The 21,811-nt window shown below is 38.5% G+C and overlaps 1 protein-coding gene across 1 annotated transcript in view; it reads left to right on the plus strand.

Annotated features, from left to right (window-relative positions):
- Nucleotides 1–21,811, plus strand: part of SLC2A13 (solute carrier family 2 member 13) — a 441,864-nt gene that overhangs the window by 112,762 nt on the left and 307,291 nt on the right. The window lies entirely within an intron of this gene.

Below are 21,811 nucleotides of genomic sequence, written 5' to 3' on the forward strand. Positions count from 1 at the left end.
ATAATAATGTTATAAAAGAATGAAGAAAATACTGCCATAATGCCACTGTCCTCAAATAATTACTCTTTTTATTTTTGTAATTTCTTTTATTTAAGTCAGATATACTTGACATAGTTGTCATTTTGAGTGTGGGGACATTTTTTGAGTATATGTATATTTTACATATAAATATTTAATATATAAATATAAGTATGTATTATTGACCTTCTAATAAAAGTTCAATTTGAACTATTGTCAAAATAAATCACTTTAGTAAAATTAAATACCTTGTTTACATGTGTTACATTAATTTCCATACTAATTTTTATAAAGACTAAAAATACCTTCATATACTAGTTATGGAATAATTTTGCATTTCCCTATTTTCATTAAAATGTTTAATTGTCTGATCACAATTTAACCATGTCAGAAACCAAAAAAAGCATGGTTCTGGTTAATTTATGTTAATGAATTTATTTTCAGAGAAGAAATCATGTAGGGATTTAAAAATTCTCAGGCAAGATCTGTAATCTTGACAGTCTGATTTGGGTAAGTGATTTGCAAGATGGGAATGATGGGAAAAGGTAGACATTTTACAATTCCCTGCTGGATTCACATTCCCTAAAATTGTTTCATTTTCTCTCAACCTTCCTTCTGCCTCTACATTAATTGGTTGTTCAATGGAGATGCTTACTTATATTAGTCAAATTATTTTTCATACCTGAGAAAATGCCAAACACACACACAACCTTTATTGATATATGTCATACACAAGTCTTGGAAGGTCTGTTCACTCACTCTTACTATCTTTTGGTAGAGCTGAAGAAGCAATAGAATGAACACTGCAGAAACTGGTCACTGTGGTAGCCACACATGGTTTGACTTACATATACACAGTACATGATACTTACATACACAGTGTGATCTTATTACCTCCTTGCTCAGACGAAAGCCCCTAGATAATTGTGAGCCCACTCTAGGTGAAGGTCATTTTAGCAAAAAGTTTCTGAGTATATACCATGTGCCTGGCATTGTCAGCATTTCCTATACTCTGCACATTAGTGCAAGTATTAAAGAGAATTTTGTTTTAACAAAATTAATTCACTTAGTGAGTTCAAGATTGTGTTAATTTTTAAAATACAATTTTAAGTGTCTAAATTACAAATAACTTCTTTCAAGCTTCTGTCTAAATTCCTCTCAGCAGCTGCTTGAATGAAATATGAGGTGGTTTCATATTGTAATCAATAATGTAATGTAATTACATGTAATCAGTATACTTGAAACCCATGTGCTAGTAATGTGTGAGTGGAAATCTTTTCAGAGCATTAGGTTATATTAAATACTACTTAGAACATAAGTTTTTATTAATTTATGTTAAGGATAGAAACAACAACTTAATAAAAAACACTTCTTGTTTAGGAGTAGGGATACCACTGACTTTACTACAAAGCATTGAACATGTAGCTTCACTTTGACTACTTAAAAAGTTGTCTGACTGGTCTAGCCATGCAGTTGTTGACAATGCATGCTGTTTGAGTCTCATGACTATTTGGAATGTGTAACCAAATGGGTTTTTAGAAATTTGAAGTAGATAGGATTGCAGTTATCTGTGTCTGCTTTAGTTTTTATTGGACGTCTTTGGGAACTAAGTAGGGCACTATTTTATGTATACCTATTGGATATAGATAAAATAGTTAGCTATTTACCTATTTCCTCATATTGCTTTATATGCACATTTGGCACAAATCTTTTTTTAAAAATTATATACATAAAATTTATTTGTTATGCATTACACATTGATAGAAAAATTAAAGGCAGATATCACTTCAAAGACAAAGTGGCACAAATCTTAATACCATAATATTATCCACTGAATCCTAATTTGTCTTATGCTTGAGTAAATATTGTAAACTTCGTAACTAATAGGATTAATAATTTTTCCATTTCTGGATTTGTATTATTTGAGTACTGTCATCTTGCTTAATTTTAAAACTAATCTCATGTTCTTTTATAAAGGTAAAGAATTAATAGCATTATGGCATGAATGCACACAGATAGTTTTGCTGGGGTTACACAAGCACCAGTAATTTGGGGCTTCATTTTTGTGACTGATAAATTTGACCACAGTAGAACGTATTCTGCACAGTATGAATTTTATTGCATCGTTTTCATCTCAGTTCAGTTGGAAAATAGAGAGTAGTGCTAGGGCTTGTGTTACAAACCAGAAGGTCCTGCCCTCAGTCACTTTACATTTGAAAAGATAGGCTAGATGAACAATTACACATGAAGAAACAGCTAACTTTGAAATAACAAAAATGTTCTGGCTCAGAGAACAGTCAGCCACTGTGTTGCAGGGTTAGAGAGTGACTTGTGTTAATCTGTCCATGGATTCTGATGAGGTGAATTTTGAGCCATGACTTCAAGCCCAGGAACTCTGAGTAGTGGAGGGCAGTTGCTTGGAGGGATGAACCTTGTCCTAGGCACCATAAAGTACTCAGCTATTCCAGGAGGGTAGAAAATGGTTGTTTAATACGACCACCTTTCCTTTTGGCAGAAATGTTTTATCATCAGATGTGGTGGCTTAGTTACTTGCTACCTGTGAGCCAAATAGGTCTGATTCCAGATCAGTAAACGATGTCCTTCTCTCAGAGTTTCCAGTGGATTTGTGACTTGTGACTATAATGGTACTTGGTTATGTGACCCTCCTCTATTTGTAGGATTTTTTCCTTGGTCACTTGAGTTTAAATTTGACCTGTTTGAGGAAAATAGGCATAGCTGCTGAACTATGTATTAGTTTTTTTGATGTGTGAAATGTCAGTGTATATGGGACTTATTTACTTCCTGTTTCAAATTTATGACTTTATGTAGTGAATATGGTGGCTTCTCTGACCAGGTCTGCAGGAGAAGTGAGGCTCATAGGCCATGCTGTGGAACAGGATTGGATTGTAATGGGATTTCATCTCTTCTTCTGCACATGACATAAAAGTCGACCTCTTTAGCATGTGATTTCTCCATTATATGGGAAAAAAAGGCAGTTTATGGGAAAAGAAGCAAACAATTTTCATTTGTGTTCAACACTGTTTATACATCCTGTAGGACTAATAAAGTAAGACTAGAAGAATTGGCAGCTTGGTTGGGAAAGCTCTCGGAATTGGTAGACAGGGAAATGAAAGACTTGTCCTGGCTCCATTCCAAACTTGTAATCCTAAAAGGATTTTGGGGGGAGCACTGAACCTCAGTTTTCTATTAGGTTTGTAAGAAAAGAGAACCAGATTATAACAGCTCCACAGTCTGATTTTTTAGTTTTAAAGGTCTGTGAGAAATGCCTGTTTTAAAATTTCTAAATATTGGAACTTCCCAGGTGGTCCAGTGGTAAAGAATACGCTTTCCAATGCAGGGGACGCAGGTTTGATCCCTGGTCGGGGAACTAAGATCCCACATGCTGCAGGGCAGCTAAGCCCACACAACACAACTACTGAGCCCATGTACCTCACCTAGAAAGCCCCCCGTGTGCTGCAAACTATAGAGCCCATGTGCTCTGGAGGCTGCACGCCACAACTAGAGAGAATCCCACATGCCGCAATGAAGATCCCGTGTGCAACTAAGACCCAACGCAGCCAAAAATAAAAAAAAATTAAAAATAATAAAATAAAAATTCTAAATACTATATAAGAGTCTTTCATTCTGAAATCCTTATTGAGTGACACTCAATAAATGTGGAGATATGGCAGTAAGTAGATAGACAAGGTTCTGGTCCACTGGGAAGAGGTACACAACTGATAAATAAAAGAGTAAATAATTACCAGATAACTACAAATTGTGGTAATTGCTTTGAAGGAAACAAACAGGATAATAACATATTTATAGAGGGACTGAAGAGGGGCTACTTTAGGTGGGATGATTAGGATACGCTTCTCTGAAGAGGTGAGTTTGAATGGTGATAAAGAATCAGCAATGTAGAGAACTAAAGGGAAGACTGTTCCAGGCAGAGGGAACAGCAAATGCAAAATTATACATATCGTTAAGTTACCAGATTAATTTTCTTGGAACATTTTGATTATATATATACATGTACATGTACCAGAGTTTAAAGACATTTCAGTAATAACTAACTATACATCTTTATTTATCCCAGGTTGCCAAGCCAAAGCTTGGAATTAGTAGAGACACAATTACTACTTTAAGAATTAAAAGCACATTTGAGTACAAAATAATATACCATTTCTAACATTTTGTTGCTTATCTCTTATGGTTTATCTTACTAGTTTATTTCATGTTGCATAGATGTGGAATAGAGTCATGATTTGTATGTACATGTGCACTTAGGCTGCTTCCAAGTCTAGGCTATTGTTAATAATGCTACAGTGAATACAGGGGTGCATTTATCTTTTTGAATTAGCGTTTTGGTTTTCTTCAGGTAAATATCTGGAAGTGAAATTGCTGGATCATATGGTAGTTCTATTTTTAGGTTTTTAAGGAACCTCCATACTGTTTTCCACAGTGGCTGCACCAATTTACATGCCCACCAACAGTGTAGAAGTGTTTCCTTTTTTTCCACATCTTCGCCAACATTTGTTATTTGTGGTCTTTTTGATGATAGCCATTCTGATAGGTGTGAGGTGACACCTCATTGTGGTTTTGCTTTCCATTTTTCTGATGATTAGTGATGTTGAGCATCTTTTCATGTGCCTGTTGGTCATCTCTGTGTCTTCTTTGGAAAAGCGTCTGTTCATGTCTTTGACCCATGTTTTAATTGGGTTGTTTGTTTTTTGATTTTGAGTTGTATGAGCTATTTATATTTTGGATATTAATCCCATATTGGTCATATTATTTGCAAATTCTCTCATTCTGTATGTTGTCTTTTCATTTTTTCGATGGTTTCCTTTGCTGTGCAAAAGCTTTTAAATAGGTCCCATTTGCCTAAGGTGACAGATCCAAAAAACATTGCTTTGATTTATGTCAATGAGTGTTCTATGCTTTCTTCTAGAAGTCTTATGGTTTCCAGTCTTAAATTTAAGTCTTTAATCCATTTTGAGTTTATTTTTGTATATGGTTTGAGAAAATGTTCTAATTTTATTCTTTTACATGTAGCTGTCCAGTTTTCCCAGCACCACTTATTGAAGAGACTGTCTTTTCCTCATTGTGTATTCTTGCCTCCTGTGTCATAGATTGACGGACCATAAATTTGTGAGTTTATTTCTCTCTATTCTGTTCCATTGATCTGTGTGTCCGTTTTTGGGCCAGTACCATACTGTTTTGATGACTTTGTAATATAGTCTGAAGTCAGGAAACATGATACCTCCAGCTCTGTTATTTTTCTCAAGATTGTTGTGGCTTTTCAGGGTCTTCGTGTTTCCATACAAATTTTAGAATTACTTCTTTTATTTCTGTGAAGTATGCCACTAGTAGTTTGATAGGGATTGCACTGACTCTGTAGATTGCCTTGGGTAGTATGGTCATTTTAACAATATTAATTCTTCCTATCCATCAACATGGTATATCTTTGTATCAGTTTGTGTCCTCTTCCATTTCTTTCACAGCATTTTATAGTTTTCTGAGTACAGGTATTTTATTTCTGTAGTTAAATTTATTCCCTAGGTATTTTATAATTTTTGATGTGATGGTAAATGAGATTTTTAAAACATTTCTCTTTCTGATATTTTATTTTAGTGTATAGAAATGCAACATATTTCTATATATTAAATTTGTATCCTGCTGTATTTAAACTTCACTGTATTAATTGATGAGCTCTAGTGCTTTTTCAGTGGCGGCTTTAGGATTTTCTACGTATAGTACCATGTAATCTGCAAACAGTGACAGTTTTACCTCTTCCTTTCAAATTTGGATTCCTTTTATTTCTTTTTTCTTGTCTGCTGTGGCTGGGACTTCCAATTCTATGCCGAATAAAAGTGGTGAGAGAGGGTATTCTTGTCTTCTTCCTGATCTTATAGGAATCCTTTCAAATTTCACTGCTGAGTATGATGCTAGCTGTGGGTTTTTCATATTTGATTTTATTATGTTGAGGTATGTTCTCTCTATACCCACTTCGTGGAGAGTTTTTATCATAAACGGATGTTGAATTTTATCAAAAGATTTTTCTGCATCTATTCAGATAATCATATGATTTTTATTCTTCATTTTGTTAATGTGGTTTATCACATTAATTGATTTGTGGGTATTGAGCCATGTCTGGGATGAATCCCATTTGATCATGGTGTATGATTCTTTTAATGTATTGCTGGATTTGGTTTGCTATAATTTTGTTGAGGATTTTTGCATCTATGTTCATCAGTGATAATGGCCTGTAATTGTTTTTCTTGTTTTTGATATTTCTGTCTGTTTTTGGTATCAGGGTGTGCTGGCCTCGTAGAATGAGTTTGGAAGCGTTCCTCCCTCTACAATTTTTGGGAATGGTTCAAGGATACATGTTAACTCTTCTCTAAACGTTTGGTAGAATTCACCTGTGAAGCCATCTGTTTCTGGACTTTCGTTTGTTGAGAGTTTTGATTATTGATTCAATTTCATTACTGGTAATCAGTCCATATTTTCTATTTCTTTCTGGTTCAATTTTGGGAGATTGTACATTTCTAGGTGTTTCCATTTCTTCTAGATTATTCATTTTATTGGCATATAATTGTTCATATGATCCTTTGTATTTCTGTGGTGTCGGTTGTAAGTATTCCTTTTTACATTTCTGATTTAATCGATTTGGGTCCTCTCTTTTTTTGTTGGTCAGTCCGGCTTAAGGTTTATCAATTTTGTTTATCTTTTTAAAGAACCGGCTCTTCATCTCATTGATCACTTCTATTGTTTCTTTAGTTTCTGTTTTATTTATTTCTACTCTGGTCTTTGATTTCTTTCCTTCTACTAACTTCAGGTTTTGTTTGTTCTTTTTCTAGTTCCTTAGGGGTAAGGTTAGGTTGTTCATTTGAGATTTTTCTCATTTCCTGAGGTTGGCTTGTATCACTATAAACTTCCTTCTTAGAACTGCTTCTCCTACATCCCATAGATTTTGGGTCATTGTGCTTTGTTTTAATTTGTCTCCAGGTTTTTTTTTTTCTCCTTTGATTTCTTTTTCCATCCCCTCACTCCAGTCTGTGTGTGTCTTAGATCTGAAGTGAGTCCATTGTAGATAGCATATATATGAGTTTGTTTTTGTATCCATTCAGCCACTCTATGTCCTTTCATGGGAGCATGTAGTCTATTTAAATTTAAAGTAATTATTGTTAGATATGTACTTACTGCCTTTTAAAAAAATTGTTTTGGGGTAGTTTTGTAGTTATTTTTTGTTTATTTCCTTTTGTTCTGTGCCCTTGTGATTTGATGACTGTCTTTAGTGTTATGCTTTGATTCCTTTCTCTTTTTTGTTTGTATCTATTATAGGTTTCTGGTTTGTGGTTACCATGAGGTATATTTATAGCAATATATGTATTCATATATATATATATATATATATATATATATATATATATGATTATTTTAAGTTGCTGATCTCTTAATTTCAAACGCTATTTAATAATCCTGCATTTTATTCCCCTTTCCCAGGGTTACTTTTTTTGATGTCATATTTTACATATTTTGGTTTTGTGTATTCCTTAACTACTTATTGCCGATACAGATGATTTTACTAGTTTTGCCTTTTAACCTTTTTACTGACTTTGTACATGGTTGATTTACTACCTTTACTGTATTTTTGCCTTTACCAATGAGCTTTTTCTTTTAGTAATTTTCATGTTTCTAGTTGTGGCCTTTTCTTTTTTGCTTAGAGAAGTTCCTTGAACATTTCTCTTAAAGGAGTCATGGTGCTGAACTCTTAGCTTTTGCTTATCTGTAAACCTTTTGATCTCTCCATCAAATCTGAATGAAAGCCTTCCCCAGTAGGTATTCTTTGATATAGGTTTTTCCCTTTCATCACTTTAAATATATTGTGACACTCCCTTCTGGCCTGCAGGGTTTGCAATGAAAAGTCAGCTGATAGCCCTGAGGGTCCCAAGTCTAGTGTCTGTGCACTGATGTGTGGTCCTCGGTCCTAGGCCCTCTGGTGGACATGGCCATGTCCAGGGGTGGCTATGGGCTCAAGGGGTCTTAAGGCAGCCTTCCTGCTTTTGGGGGGCTGTTTCCCCTTCAGGCTAGTTGCTTGGCCTGAGGCGTCCCAGTATAGGTGCTTATAGCCTAGTGGGCAGTGTCGGGTCCCTAGGCTGATAAGCTAGAGGGAGGGCTTGCTAGCACCACTGTCAATGTGGTAGAACAAGCTCCCCAAAATGGATACTGCCAGTGTCTGTGTCCCCAGGGTGAGCTCCAGTTGCTTCTTGCTGCTTCTGGAGATACTCCAAGATCAGCCTGCATCTGACCCAGGGTCCTTTAAAATTACTGTTTCTGCCATAGGTCTCTGAGCATGTGGTGTGTGTGCCCTTTAATAGTTGAGTCTACATTCCACAGCCCTCTGGCTCTCCTGAATGTAAGCCCTACTAGCCTTCAGAACCAAATATTCTGGGGGCTGTTTTCCCAGTGAGGGACCCTCTGCAATTATAATTATCCTCCCATTTGTGGGTCGCCCACCCAGAGGTGTGGGTCTTGACTATACCTCTGCCTCTCCTATCCATCTCATTGTGGTTTCTTCTTTATATCTTTAGTTGTATAATATTTTTTTCTGGTAGGTTCTGGCCTTTCTCATCAATAGTTGCTCTGTAAATGGTTGTAATTTTGGTGTGCCCGTGAGATGAGGTGAGCTTGGGGTCTTCCTACTCCACCATTATGGGACAAGATCTCTTCATTTTTTTTTGTTTTTTTAAATGGAGGTATAATTGACATATAACTTTATATTAGTTTTAGGTGTACAACATAATGATTTGATATATGTACATACTGTGAAATGATCACCAATAAGTTTACTTTTAACATCCATCACCACACATAATAAAAAACATTTTTTTCTTAACTTTTTCCATTTCTTATCCAGCACCAGAGAACACGTATTTTTCTAGGGTGGTGTCAAAGGAGAGTGAAGGCCGTTGCTGACATGCTTAGCAGAAGAACCCCTTAGGCAGGGCTCAGAGAAAGTATGAAATAAGGCACCATCTCTGCCACTCCCTTCTGGACTCTGCAGTGGGGGATTAAGGCAGGATCATTGGAGGGAAAATGTAAACAAAGAAAGCTTTTTCTCCCTAGAGAAATATGCAGATGTTGATGTTAGAACCATTACAGAAAGACCAGGGAAAGTGTTTTGGGAGCGTGGAGTTGTCAGGGCAGCTTCATTGCAACAACAGATTGATAAAGGGAGCCAGGCAAGGGGGGGACTGAGTCCAGACCTCCGGTGGCAGGGGCAGCCTCCTGCAAATCTGTTCATCTGTTTACAGCACATGGTCATTCTCAGGAATTTAAAACTGTATATGGAGTTTCTTTTAAGGAAAAAGCTTTTTTGTGTGTCCTATCTATCTATCTATCTATACACACACACACACACACACACACACACACACACACACACATACACACACATATATATATATATATATTACAGTTAATATTACCTAGGTCACCTAAATCACAGATACTTCCAAAATTGATGTATTTCATGAAAAAGTGTCACTGAGAAAGCTGGCCCTACCCTTTGGGCACTAAAATCTTAATATTTAGGTATATGTAAGAAGTAGCAGCCTAGAGGCACTAACTAATGCTTTAAACTGAAATTAGATCCAGGCCTACTGGTTGCTAGTCACTACTGTAGTGCATTCAGGGTTACCTATGCAGTGTATAATCTTTGCAGAAACATTTACATCAAGAAGATTTACATTGTTTAATTGTATCAACAAATTAATTCAGTAATCTGGGAGAATGTTAGCTCTGTGTTTTCCCTTTGTTGGGTAGTTTAATCTCTAGCCTGGAAAGGAAGAATGTTGTAGGGTAGAAAATTTATTCAAGACCCTCCTGTGAGTTCGTTTTTTAAAACCTGGTTTGATTTACCTCTAGCTCTTTGGGGGTCACATCTATGGTGTACAGGAAAGAACAGCTGCATCTCTCTCTTTTTTCCCTCCAGTAATTTTACAGTTAGGTCATCAAGACTCATATCCTCATAAGTCAGTTTCTTTTCCTGTGAACTGATATTGTCTGTGGTCATTTCAACAAATCATGTTCTGCAGAGAGGTCAGAAAGTATAGATATATATCATCGATTTTGATAGAAATCCTTACAAAAGTTTCTTTAGAAATCTAATTCCAGCCTAATGACATTGCAGTGGAATGCTCATTGCAGGTGGCATCTTGCACTTAGAGCAAAGTGTCATTTTTCCTAATATTTCTGGTAGTTTTGCTTATATTTTCTTCGTGTGATAGTACAGTGCTTTCTGACCCAAAGTAATTGCATGTATGCTATTTACTGGGTGAACTTGAAATAGATATTAACATTGTTTCTCAGCAAGATGACAACCAATTTTCCACATGTAGGCCAAGAAAACATATCTATATCTAATATTCTTGAGGTTGTCGCAAAATTGCATAAATAGTCAATGTGTGAGGTTGTTATACGTATCTCCTATGGTAAAGGGTAGATTAAAATAAAAGGTCAAGTAAAAAGCTGCTTTAATTTTCTATCCTTGTGTTAACAAGCTGTAAGCTGAAGGATTATTAAAACAATATATAATTCTATTGTCTTTTTTAAAAACTTTTGATGGCTGTGTCAGGTATTAGTTGTTGCACATGGGATCTTCGTTGCAGCGTGTGGGCTTCTCTCTAGTTGTGGTGTGCGGGTTTTCTCTTCTCTAGTTATGGCGTGTGGGCTCGAGAGCGCATGGGCTCTGTAGTTTGTGGCATGCAGGCTCTCTCATTGAGGTGCCCGAGCTCAGTAGGTGTGGTGAACAGGTTTAGTTGCCCCGTGGCATGTGGGATCTTAGTTCCCCAACCAGGGATTGAATCTGTATCCCCTACATTGGAAGGTGAATTCTTTATCACTGGACCACCAGGGAAGTTCCTCAGATTTTAGTTAAACTTACTTTTTTAGGCATCATGACTTATTTAAAAGAACCTCTATTTAATTCAACATGGCTTTAAATAAAGGTTGCTTTAGATTTTCTAAACTCCAGAGAATTTTTAAGCAGAATTAGAATAGTTCTTAGACAAAGAGATAAGGAATGGCATAGAGAAGATTTTCCACTCGGCAAATCACAGGAGAAGGAAGTACTTTTCACATTACCTGTAGCCTTTCAAGCCATTTTCACTGATTTGTATTGAAAATGCTGATTGTCTTAGGAAGTTGATAGGTAGTACTTGATGGTTCATCCTTCTGCTTTCTTGCTGTGATGTACTTAAATCCATATTCCATAAAAAAAAGTCCATGCTAGTTTTGATTGTGTCAAATTTTTCCTTTTTACTCCTACACATCGTGAAGTTTTTCTGTATTTAATACAAATAGGAGGAGAAAACCCTACAGAGTACATTGCAAAAGGAATATAGTTCTTGAGTTGCTGCTTTAGGGTAGTTCATTTCCAACTTAACACTAAACCCATCATTCAGCACAAGTGATAGTCTGGTTTGTAAATAAAACTATGGTCTGGAGTTCTTTTCCTTGAGAAAAGACAAGTTGTTGTGCCCTTTAAAGGTTACCTAGTATGGGGAGAAGGTTAGAGGAATATTCTGAAGAAAACCCATTTATCTCCATCTCAAAGGGAAAGGCACATGAACCACTCTTGAATGTTGGGACTTTTTAGTGATAACAGGAAAGTTCCATTGATGGGCTCTAGAATCACCATATTAATAACCATGTCGTCTGGTATCTGAAGAACCTTACCTATTAACAAATATCAGAAGAGATCTTCTCGAATGTTTCTGAAAGATCAAAGAATTACTCTTAATTTTTTCTATAGTTTTATTTATTTTGTTTGTTTGTTTGTTTGTTTGCGGTATGCGGGCCTCTCACTGCTGCGGCCTCTCCCGCTGCAGAGCACAGGCTCCGGACGTGCAGGCTCAATGGCCATGGCTCACGGGCCCAGCCGCTCCGCGGCACGTGGGATCCTCCCAGACCGGGGCATGAACCCACGTCCCCTGCATCGGCAGACGGACTCTCAACCACTGTGCCACCAGGGAAGCCCTATTTTTTTTAAACATCTTTATTGGAGTATAATTGCTTTATAATGGTGTGTTAGTTTCTGCTTTATAACAAAGTGAATCAGCTATACATATACATATATCCCCATATCTCCTCCCTCTTGCATCTGCCTCCCACCCTCCCTATCCCACCCCTTTAGGTAGTCACAAGCACCGAGCTGATCTGCCTGTGCTATGTGGCTGCTTCTCACTAGCTACCTATTTAACATTTGGTAGTGTATATATGTCCATGCCACTCTCTCACTTCGTCCCAGCTTACCCTTCCCGCACCCTGCATCCTCAAGTCCATTCTCTACATCTGCATCTTTATTCCTAGCCTGCCACTAGGTTCTTCAGAACCATGTTTTTGCCTTTTTTTTTAGATTCCATATATGTGTGTTAGCATACGGTATTGGTTTTTCTCTTTCTGATTTCACTCTGTAGGACAGACTCCGGGTCCCATACACCTCACTACAGATAACTCAATTTCATTTCTTTTTATGGCTGAGTAATATTCCATTGTATATGTGTGCCACATCGTTTTTATCCATTCATCTGTCGATGGACACTTAGGTTGCTTCCATGTCCTGGCTATTGTAAATAGAGCTGCAGTGAACACTGCGGTACATGACTCTTTTTGAATTATGGTTTTCTCAGGGCATATGCCCAGTAGTGGGATTGCTGGGTCACATGGTAGTTCTATTTTTAGTTTTTTAAGGAACCTCCATGCTGTTCTCCATAGTATGTATATCAATTTACATTCCCACCAACAGTGCAAAGGGTTCCCGTTTCTCCACACCCTCTCCAGCATTTATTGTTTGTAGATTTTTTGATGATAGCCATTCTGACTGGTGTGAGGGGATACCTCATTGTAGTTTTGATTTGCATTTCTCTAATGATTAGTGATGTTGAGCATCCTCTCATGTGTTTGTTGGCAATCTGTATATCTTCTTTGGAGAAATGTCTGTTTAGGTCTTCTGCCCATTTTTGGATTGGGTTGTTTGTTTTTTTGATATTGAGCTGCATGAGCTGCTTGTAAATTTTGGAGATTAATCCTTTGTCAGTTGATTCATTTGCAAATATTTTCTGCCATTTTGAGGGTTGTCTTTTCATCTTGTTTATGGTTTCCTTTGCTGTACAAAAGCTTTTAAGTTTCATTGGTTCCCATTTGTTTATTTTTGTTTTCATTTCCATTTCTCTAGGAGGTGGGTCAAAAAGGATCTTGCTGTGATTTATGTCGTACAGTGTTCTGCCTATGTTTTCCTCTAAGAATTTTGTAGTGTCTGGCCTTACATTTAGGTATTTAATCCATTTTGAGCTTATTTTTGTGTATGGCGTAAGGGAGTGTTCTAATTTCATTCTTTTCCATGTAGCTGTCCAGTTTACCCAGCACCACTTATTGAAGAGGCTGTCTTTTATCCACTGTATATTCTTGCCTCCTTTATCAAAAATAAGGTGACCATATGTGCGTAGGTTTATCTCTGGGCTTTCTATCTTGTTCCATTGATCTATATTTCTGTTTTTGTGCCAGTACCAGACTGTCTTCATTACTGTAGCTTTGTAGTATAGTCTGAAGTCAGGGAGCCTGATTTCTCCAGCTCCATTTTTCTTTCTCAAGATTGCTTTGGCTCTTCAGGGTCTTTTGTGTTTCCTAAACTGTGAAATTTTTTGTTATAGTTCTGTGAAAATGCCATTGGTAGTTTAATAGGGATTGCATTGAGTCTGTAGATTGCTTTGGGTAGTATAGTCATTTTCACAATGTTGATTTTTCCAATCCAAGAACATGGTATATCTCTCCATCTATTTGTATCATCTTTCATTTCTTTCACCAGTGTCTTATAGTTTTCTGCATACAGCTCTTTTGTCCCCTTAGGTAGGTTTATTCCTAGGTATTTTATTCTTTTTGTTAGAATGGTAAATGAGAGTGTTTCCTTAATTTCTCTTTCAGTTTTTTCATCATTAGTATATAGGAAGGCAAGAGATTTCTGTGCATTAGTTTTGTATCCTACTGCTTTACCAAATTCATTGATTAGCTCTTGTAGTTTTCTGGTAGCATCTTTAGGATTTTCTATGTATAGTATCTTGTCATCTGCAAACAGTGACAGATTTACTTCTTCTTTTCCGATTTGGATTCCTTTTATTTCTTTTTCTCCTCTGATTGCTGTGGCTAAAACTTCCAAAGCTATGTTGTATAGTAGTGGTGAGAGTGGGCATCCTTGTCTTGTTCCTGATTTTAGTGGAAATGGTTTCAGTTTTTCACCATTGAGAACGATGTTGACTGTGCGTTTGTCATATATGGCCTTTATTATGTTGAGGTAAGTTTCCTCTGTGCATACTTTCTGCAGGGTTTTTATCATAAGTGGGTGTTGAATACTGTCGAAAGCTTTTTCTGCATCTCTTGAGATGATCATATGGTTTTTCTCCTTCAATCTGTTAATACGGTTTATCACATTGATTGATTTGTGTATATTGAAGAATCCTTGCATCCCTGGGATAAACCCCACTTGATCATGGTGTATGATCCTTTTAATGTGCTGTTGGATTCTGTTTGCTAGTGCTTTGTTGAGGATTTTTGCATTTATGTTCATCAGTGATATTAGCCTGTAGTTTTCTTTTTTTATGGCTACTTTGTCTGATTTTGGCATCTGGGTGATGGTGGCCTCGTAGAATGAGTTTGGGAGTATTCCTCCCTCTGCTATATTTTGGAAGAATTTGAGAAGGATAGGTGTTAGCTCTTCTCTAAATGTTTGATAGAATTCGCCTGTGAAGTCATCTGGTCCTGGGCTTTGGTTTGTTGGAAGATTTTTTTTTTTTTTTCATTATGCAGGCCTCTCACCGTTGTGGCCTCTCCCGTTGCAGAGCACAGGCTATGGACGTGCAGGCTCAGTGGCCATGGCTCACAGGCCCAGCCGCTTCGCGGCATGTGGGATCTTCCTGGACCGGGACACGAACCCGAGTCCCCTGCATCGGCAGGCGGACCCTCAACCACTGCGCCTTCAGGGAAGCCCATTTTGGAAGATTTTTAATCACAGTTTCAATTTCAGTGCTTGTGATTCGTCTGTTCATATTTTCTGTTTCAGTCTCGGAAGGTTGTGCTTTTCTAAGAATTTGTCCATTTCTTCCAGGTTGTCCATTTTATTGGAATATAGTTGCTTGTAGTAATCTCTCATGATCCTTTGCATTTCTGCATTGTGAGTTGTTACTTCTCCTTTTTCATTTCTAATTCTGTTGATTTGAGTCTTCTCCCTTTTTTTCTTGATGAGCCTGGCTAATGGTTTATCAATTTTGTTTATCTTCTCAGAGATCCAAGTTTTAGTTTTATTGATCTTTGCTATTGTTTCCTTCATTTCTTTTTCATTTATTTCTGATCTGACCTTTATGATTTCTTTGCTTCTGCTAACCTTGGGTTTTTTTGTTATTCTTTCTCTAATTGCTTTAGGTGTAAGTTTAGGTGGTTTATTTGAGATGCTTCTTGTTTCTTGAGGTAGGATTGTATTGCTATAAACTTCCCTCTTAGAACTGCTTTTGCCGCATCCCATAGGTTTTGGGTCGTCGTGTTTTCATTGGCATTTGTTTCTAGGTGTTTTTTGATTTCCTCTTTGATTTCTTCAGTGATCTCTTGGTTATTTAGTAGCATATTGTTTAGCCTCCATGTGTTTTTACAGATTTTTTCCCATAATTGATATCTAGTCTTATAGCATTGTGGTTGGAAAAGATACCTGATACAATTTCAGTTTTCTTAAATTTACCAAGGCTTGATTTGTGACCCAAGATATGATCTATCCTGGAGAATGTTCCATGAGCACTTGAGAAGAAAGTGTATTCTGTTGTTTTTGGATGGAATGTCCTATAAATATCAATAAAGTCCATCTTGTTTAATGTATTATTTAAAGCTTGTGTTTCCTTATTTATTTTCATTTTGGATGACATGTCCTTTGGTAAAAGTGGGGTGTTAAAGTCCCCTACTATTATTGTGTTACTGTCAATTTCCCATTTTATGGCTGTTAGCATTTGCCTTATATATTGAGGTGCTCCTATGTTGGGTGCATAAATATTTACAATTGTTATATCTTCTTCTTGGATTGATCCCTTGATCATTGTGTAGTGTCCTTTGTCTCTTTTAATGGTCTTTATTTTAAAGTCTATTTTGTCTGATATGAGAATTGCAACTCCAACTTTCTTGTGATTTCCATTTGCATGGAATATCCTTTTCCATCCCCTCACTTTCAGTCTGTATGTGTTCCTAGGTCTGAAGTGGGTCTCTTGTATACAGCATATATACGGGTCCTGTTTTTGTATCTATTCAGCCAGTCTGTGTCTTTTTGTTGGAGCATTTAATCCATTTACATTTAAGGTAGTTATAGATATGTATGTTCCTATTACCATTTTCTTAATTGTTTTGGGTTTTTATTGTACGTCTTTTCCTTCTCTTGTATTTCCTGCCTAGAGAGGTTCCTTTATCATTTATTGTAAAGCTGGTTTGGTGGTGCTGAATTCTCTTAGGTTTTGCTTGTCTGTAAAGGTTTTAATTTCTCTGTTGAATCTTAATGAGATAAGGATCTGGTTAGAGTAATCTTGGTTGTAGGTTTTTCCTTTTCATCACTTTAAATATGTCCTACCCCTCCTTTCTGGCTTGCAGAGTTTCTACTGAAAGACCAGCTGTTAACGTAATGGGGATTCCCTTCTATGTTATTTGTTGCTTTTCCCTTTCTGCTTTTAATATGTTTTCTTTGTAATTAATTTTTGATAGTTTGATTAATATCTCTCTTGGCGTGTTTCTCCTTGGAATTATCCTGTATGGGAGTCTCTGCATTTCCTGGACTTGATTGACTATTTCCTTTCCCATATTAGGTAAGTTTTCAACTATAATCTCTTCAAATATTTTCTCACTCCCTTTCTTTTTCTCTTCTTCTTCTGAGACCCCTATAATTTGAGTGTTGGTGCATTTAATGTTGTCCCCGAGGTCTCTGAGACTGTCCTCAATTCTTTTCATTCTTTTTTCTTTATTCTGCTCTGTGATAGTTATTTCCACTATTTTATCTTCCAGGTCACTTATCCGTTCTTCTCCCTTAGCTATTCTGCTACCAATTCCTTCTAGAGAGTTTTTTATTTCATTTATTGTGTTGTTCATTTTTATTGTTTGTTTGCTCTTTAGTTCTTCTGTGTCCTTGTTAAACGTTTCTTTTGTTTTCTACATTCTATTTCCAAGATTTTGTATCATCTTTACTATCATTAGTCTGAATTCTTTTTCCGGTAACCTGCCTATTTCCTCTTCGTTTGTTTAGTCTGGTGGGGTTTTGCCTTGCTCCTTCATCTGCTGTGTGTTTGTCTTCTCATTTTGCTTAACTTACTGTGTTTGGGTCTACTTTTCGCTGGTTGCAGGTTCATACTTCCCATTGTTTTTGGTGTCCGCCCCCAGTGGCTAAGGTTGGTTCAGTGGGTTGTGTAGGCTTCTTGGTGGAGGGGACTGTCGCCTGCGTTCTGGTGGATAAAGCTGGATCTTATCTTTCTGTTGGGCAGGAACGCGTCTGGTGGTGTGTTTTGGGGAGTCTGTGACCTTATTATGATTTTAGGCAGCCTCTCTGCTAATCGGTGGGGTTATGTTCCTGTCTTGCTAGTTGTTTGGCACAGGTTGTCCAGCACTGTAGCTTGCTGTTTGTTGAGTGGTACTCGGTCTTAGCGTTGAGATGGAGATCTCTGAGAGAGCTTTCACCATTTGATGTTATGTGGAGCCAGGAGGTCTCTCATGGACCAGTGTCTTGAACTCGGCTCTCCCACCTCAGAGGCACAGGCCTGACACCCGGCCAGAGCACCATGACCATGTCAGGCACATGGTTAGAAGAAAAGGGTGAGAAAAAGAAAGAAAGTAAGAGAGAGAGAGAGAGAGGGAGGGAGGGAGGGAGGGAGAAAGAAAAGAAAAGAAAGAAAGGAAGAAAGAGAGAGAGAGAGAGAGAGAGAGAGAGAGAGAGAAAGAAAAGAAAAGAAAGAAAGAAAGAAAGAAAGAAGGAAAGAAAGAAAAATAAATAAATGAAATAGTTATTAAAATAAGAAAATTTTAAAAAATAAAAAAAGAAAAAGCAATTAAAAAAGAAGAAAAGAAAGAAAGAAGAGAGCAAACCAAAAATCCAGTCCACCTATGATAACAAGTGCTAAAAATTGTACTAAAAAAAAAAACCCAGACAGAACCCGAGGCCAAATGGTAAAAGCAAAGCTATACAGACAAAATCACACAAAGAAGCATACACATACACACTCACATAATGAGACAAAGGGACAAAATATATATGTCTACATATTAAAAAAAAAAGGAAGAGAGCAACCAAATCAGTAAACAAATCTACCAATGATAATTAAATTTAAATACTAAACTAAGATAAACATAAATTCATAAACAAATTAGATGCAGAAAGCAAACCTCAAGTCTACGGTTGCTCCCAAAGTCCGCTTCAGTTTGGGGATGATTTGTTATCTATTCAGGTATTGCACAGATGCAGGGTACATCAAGTTGATTGTGGAGATTTAATCGCTGCTCCTGAGGCTGCTGGGAGAAATTTCCCTTTCTCTTCTTTGTTCTCACAGCTCCTGGGGTTCAGCTTTGGATTTGGCCCCGCCTCTGCGTGTAGGTCGCCTGAGGGCGTCTGTTCCCGTCCTGTCTGGATGGGGTTAAAGGAGCAGCTGATTAGGGGGCTCTAGTTCCCTCAGGCTGGTGGGAGGGAGGGGTATGGAATGCGGGGCGAGCCTCCAGTGGAAGAGGCCGGCGTGACATTGCAACAGCCTGAGGTACGCTGTGTGTTCTCCTTGGGAAGTTGTCCCTGGATCACGGGACCCTGTCAGTAGTGGGCTGCACAGGCTCCCAGGAGGGGTGGTGTGGATGATGACCTGTGCTTTCACACAGGCTTCTTGGTGGCTGCACCAGCAGCCTTAGAGTTTCATGCCTGTCTCTGGGGTCCGTGCTGATAGCCGGGGCTCGTGCCTGTCTCTGGAGCTTGTTTAGGCAGTGCTCTGAATCCCCTTTCCTCGCGCACCCCGAAACAATGGTCTCTTGCCTCTTAGGCCGTTCCAGACTTTTTCCTGGAATCCCTCCCAGCTAGCTGTGGCGCACTAGCTCCCTTCTGGTGGTGTTCACGCAGTTAACCCCAGTCCTCTCCCTGGGATCCGACCTCAGAAGCCCGAGCCTCAGCTCCCAGCCCCCGCCTGCCCCAGCGGGTGAGCAGACAAGCCTCTGAGGCTGGTGAGTGCTGGCCGGCACCAATCCTCTGTGCGGGAATCTCTCAGCTTTGCCCTCTGCACCCCTGTTGCTGCGCTCTCCTCTGCGGCTCCAGAGCTTCCCTCCCGCCAGCCCCTGTGTCCGCCAGTGAAGGGGCTTCCTAGTGTTTGGAAACTTTTCCTTCTTCACAGCTCCCTCCCAAGGTGCAGGTCCTGTCCTTATTCTTTTGTCTCTGTCCTCTCTTTTTTCTGTTGCCCTACCCAGGTACGTGGGGAGTTTCTTGCCTGTTGGGAAGGCTGAGGTCTTCTACCAGCGTTCAGTAGGTGTTTTTTAGAAGTTGTTCCACATGTAGATGTATTTCTGTTTTATTTGTGGGGAGGAAGGTGATTGATCTCCACATCTTACTCCTCCGCTATCTTGAAGGTCTCCCTTTTCTAATGTTTTAAATTCAGTTTGTATTGGTAGATAGAGTAGGCAAATAACATCAGTTTTCTCCCCCTATACCACTGTACATCAAGCCCTGTAAACCCTTTGGTTTACCCAGTGAGAGTGATTTTTAATCAGTTAACTTTAACGAATTTAACTAATTAAAGTATTTAATTTAACAAATTATTTAATTTTTAATCTTCGTGAACACTTACCACAGGTGTTTACATTTCAGTTAACTTATCAGCATCTGTATTGCTTGAAATATAGTAGTCTTTGATAAGGAGATGTGTGCTTGGCAGGATAAACTGAGGAGAAAAATACTAGGTTTATGAAGCTACATCAATAATAAATTGCTGTAGAATTGTCTGACATTTTTCATGTAGTTTTTTCCACCCTGAATTTTTCAAGATATTTCTTTGAAAATGATTCCCACTGCACGTCTTAGAATAAACGTCTTAGAATGAACCTTCAAAATACTTTTTTTTAAAAGATAGAGCCCGGGCTTCCCTGGTGGCGCAGTGGTTGAGAGTCCACCTGCCGATGCAGGGGACACGGGTTCGTGCCCCGGTCCGGGAAGATCCCACATGCGCGGAGAGGCTGCGCCCGTGAGCCATGGCCACTGAGCTTGCGCATCCGGAGCCTGTGCTCCACAACGGGAGAGGCCACAACAGTGAGAGGCCCGCATAACACACACACACACACACACACACACAAAAGATAGAGCCCAATAAATGTTCTTTTTTAGGGGTTGGAGGAGACCCAGAGACCTTTTTTTTTTTTTTTTGCCTACGTTGGGTCTTCATTGCTGTGCCTGGGCTTTCTCTAGTTGTGGTGAGTGGGGGCTGCTCTTCGTTGCAGTGTGCAGGCTTCTCATTGCAGTGGCTTCTCTTTTTATGGAGCACAGGCTCTAGACACGCGGGCTTTAGTATTTTTGGCAGGTGGGCTCAGTAGTTGTGGCTCGTGGCCTCTAGAGCACAGACTCAGTAGTTGTGGCGCACAGGCTTATTTGCTCCGCGGCGTGTGGGATCTTCCCAGACCAGGGCTCGAACCTGTGTCTCCTGCATTGGCACGCAGATTCTTAACTACTGCGCCACTAGGGAAGTCTGAGACCCAGAGACTTTTAAAACCAGCTTTGCATAAAAGCAAAGACCTTTTATACTGCTGTCTTATTCATATTTAAATAATAGTGTGAAAATGACAGTAGCAATAACTATTTACTGAATGCCTAGTTCTGTAAATGTTTCATGTGTGCACACACACACATTCTCTCTGATTCTTAAAACAACCCTAAAAATTAGACATTATCTTCCATATTGTACTGAATATGTCAAACATATTCAGCTGTACTGAACAGCTGTCAAAGTCAAACGTCTAGGAAATGAAAGAGGCAGGATCTGAGCCCCACGCTACCCCCTCTCAAGCCTTTCCTTATTCCACTTGGCCAACTGTGCATGTCATGCCACTTCTGTGCTATGCAGTTTAGATGTAGATGCTGAAAAAATAAATTAGATTTGGTCCTTGCTCTTAAGAAGCTTAGAACGTTTAAAATTTCCTTAAGAATGTCTTCCTTTTCTAAAGGAAAGAACACAAAACAACCTGAGAATATATAAACAAGACAACCCTCAGAGTCAGTTGGCAAATTAATTTAATTCACTTGCTTTCACCTTGAGAGCATATTTCCCATCAATTCCCTCTTCTCCACTCTTGATGTCATTGCCTGTGTTGGGTTTCTTCTGTTCATCTTCTCTGCTTGGGTAATAGGTAACAATGGCTTCCACTGGTCTTCTTGCTTCTGGCATCTCCCCCTCTTCATTCACTTTCCCAAAGGCCTCCAAGGGTTATCCCAACACACAGACATCATGTCCCTTTCCTTTTCAGAAAAACATTTCTTAACTTGTTATTAACTTTTCTTTAAAATATGCTTTCAGTTTTCCTTTCCAGTTTATTTCACTAGAGCCAAGACTCCATCATCATCAAAAGGAAGAAGCCGGCCCCATTGACTTGAGAGCCTCCTGATTCTCAGGGTACGGAGCTGATGACTAGGTTGGAGGTGGAGTAGAGGGGTTGCCTCAGAATGTCCACACCCTGAGATGGTCTGGGTGGAGTTCCTGAGTTCCTA

Source organism: Lipotes vexillifer, unplaced genomic scaffold (assembly GCF_000442215.2).
Source record: "Lipotes vexillifer unplaced genomic scaffold, Lipotes_vexillifer_v1.1 scaffold817, whole genome shotgun sequence".
NCBI lineage: Eukaryota > Metazoa > Chordata > Mammalia > Artiodactyla > Lipotidae > Lipotes > Lipotes vexillifer.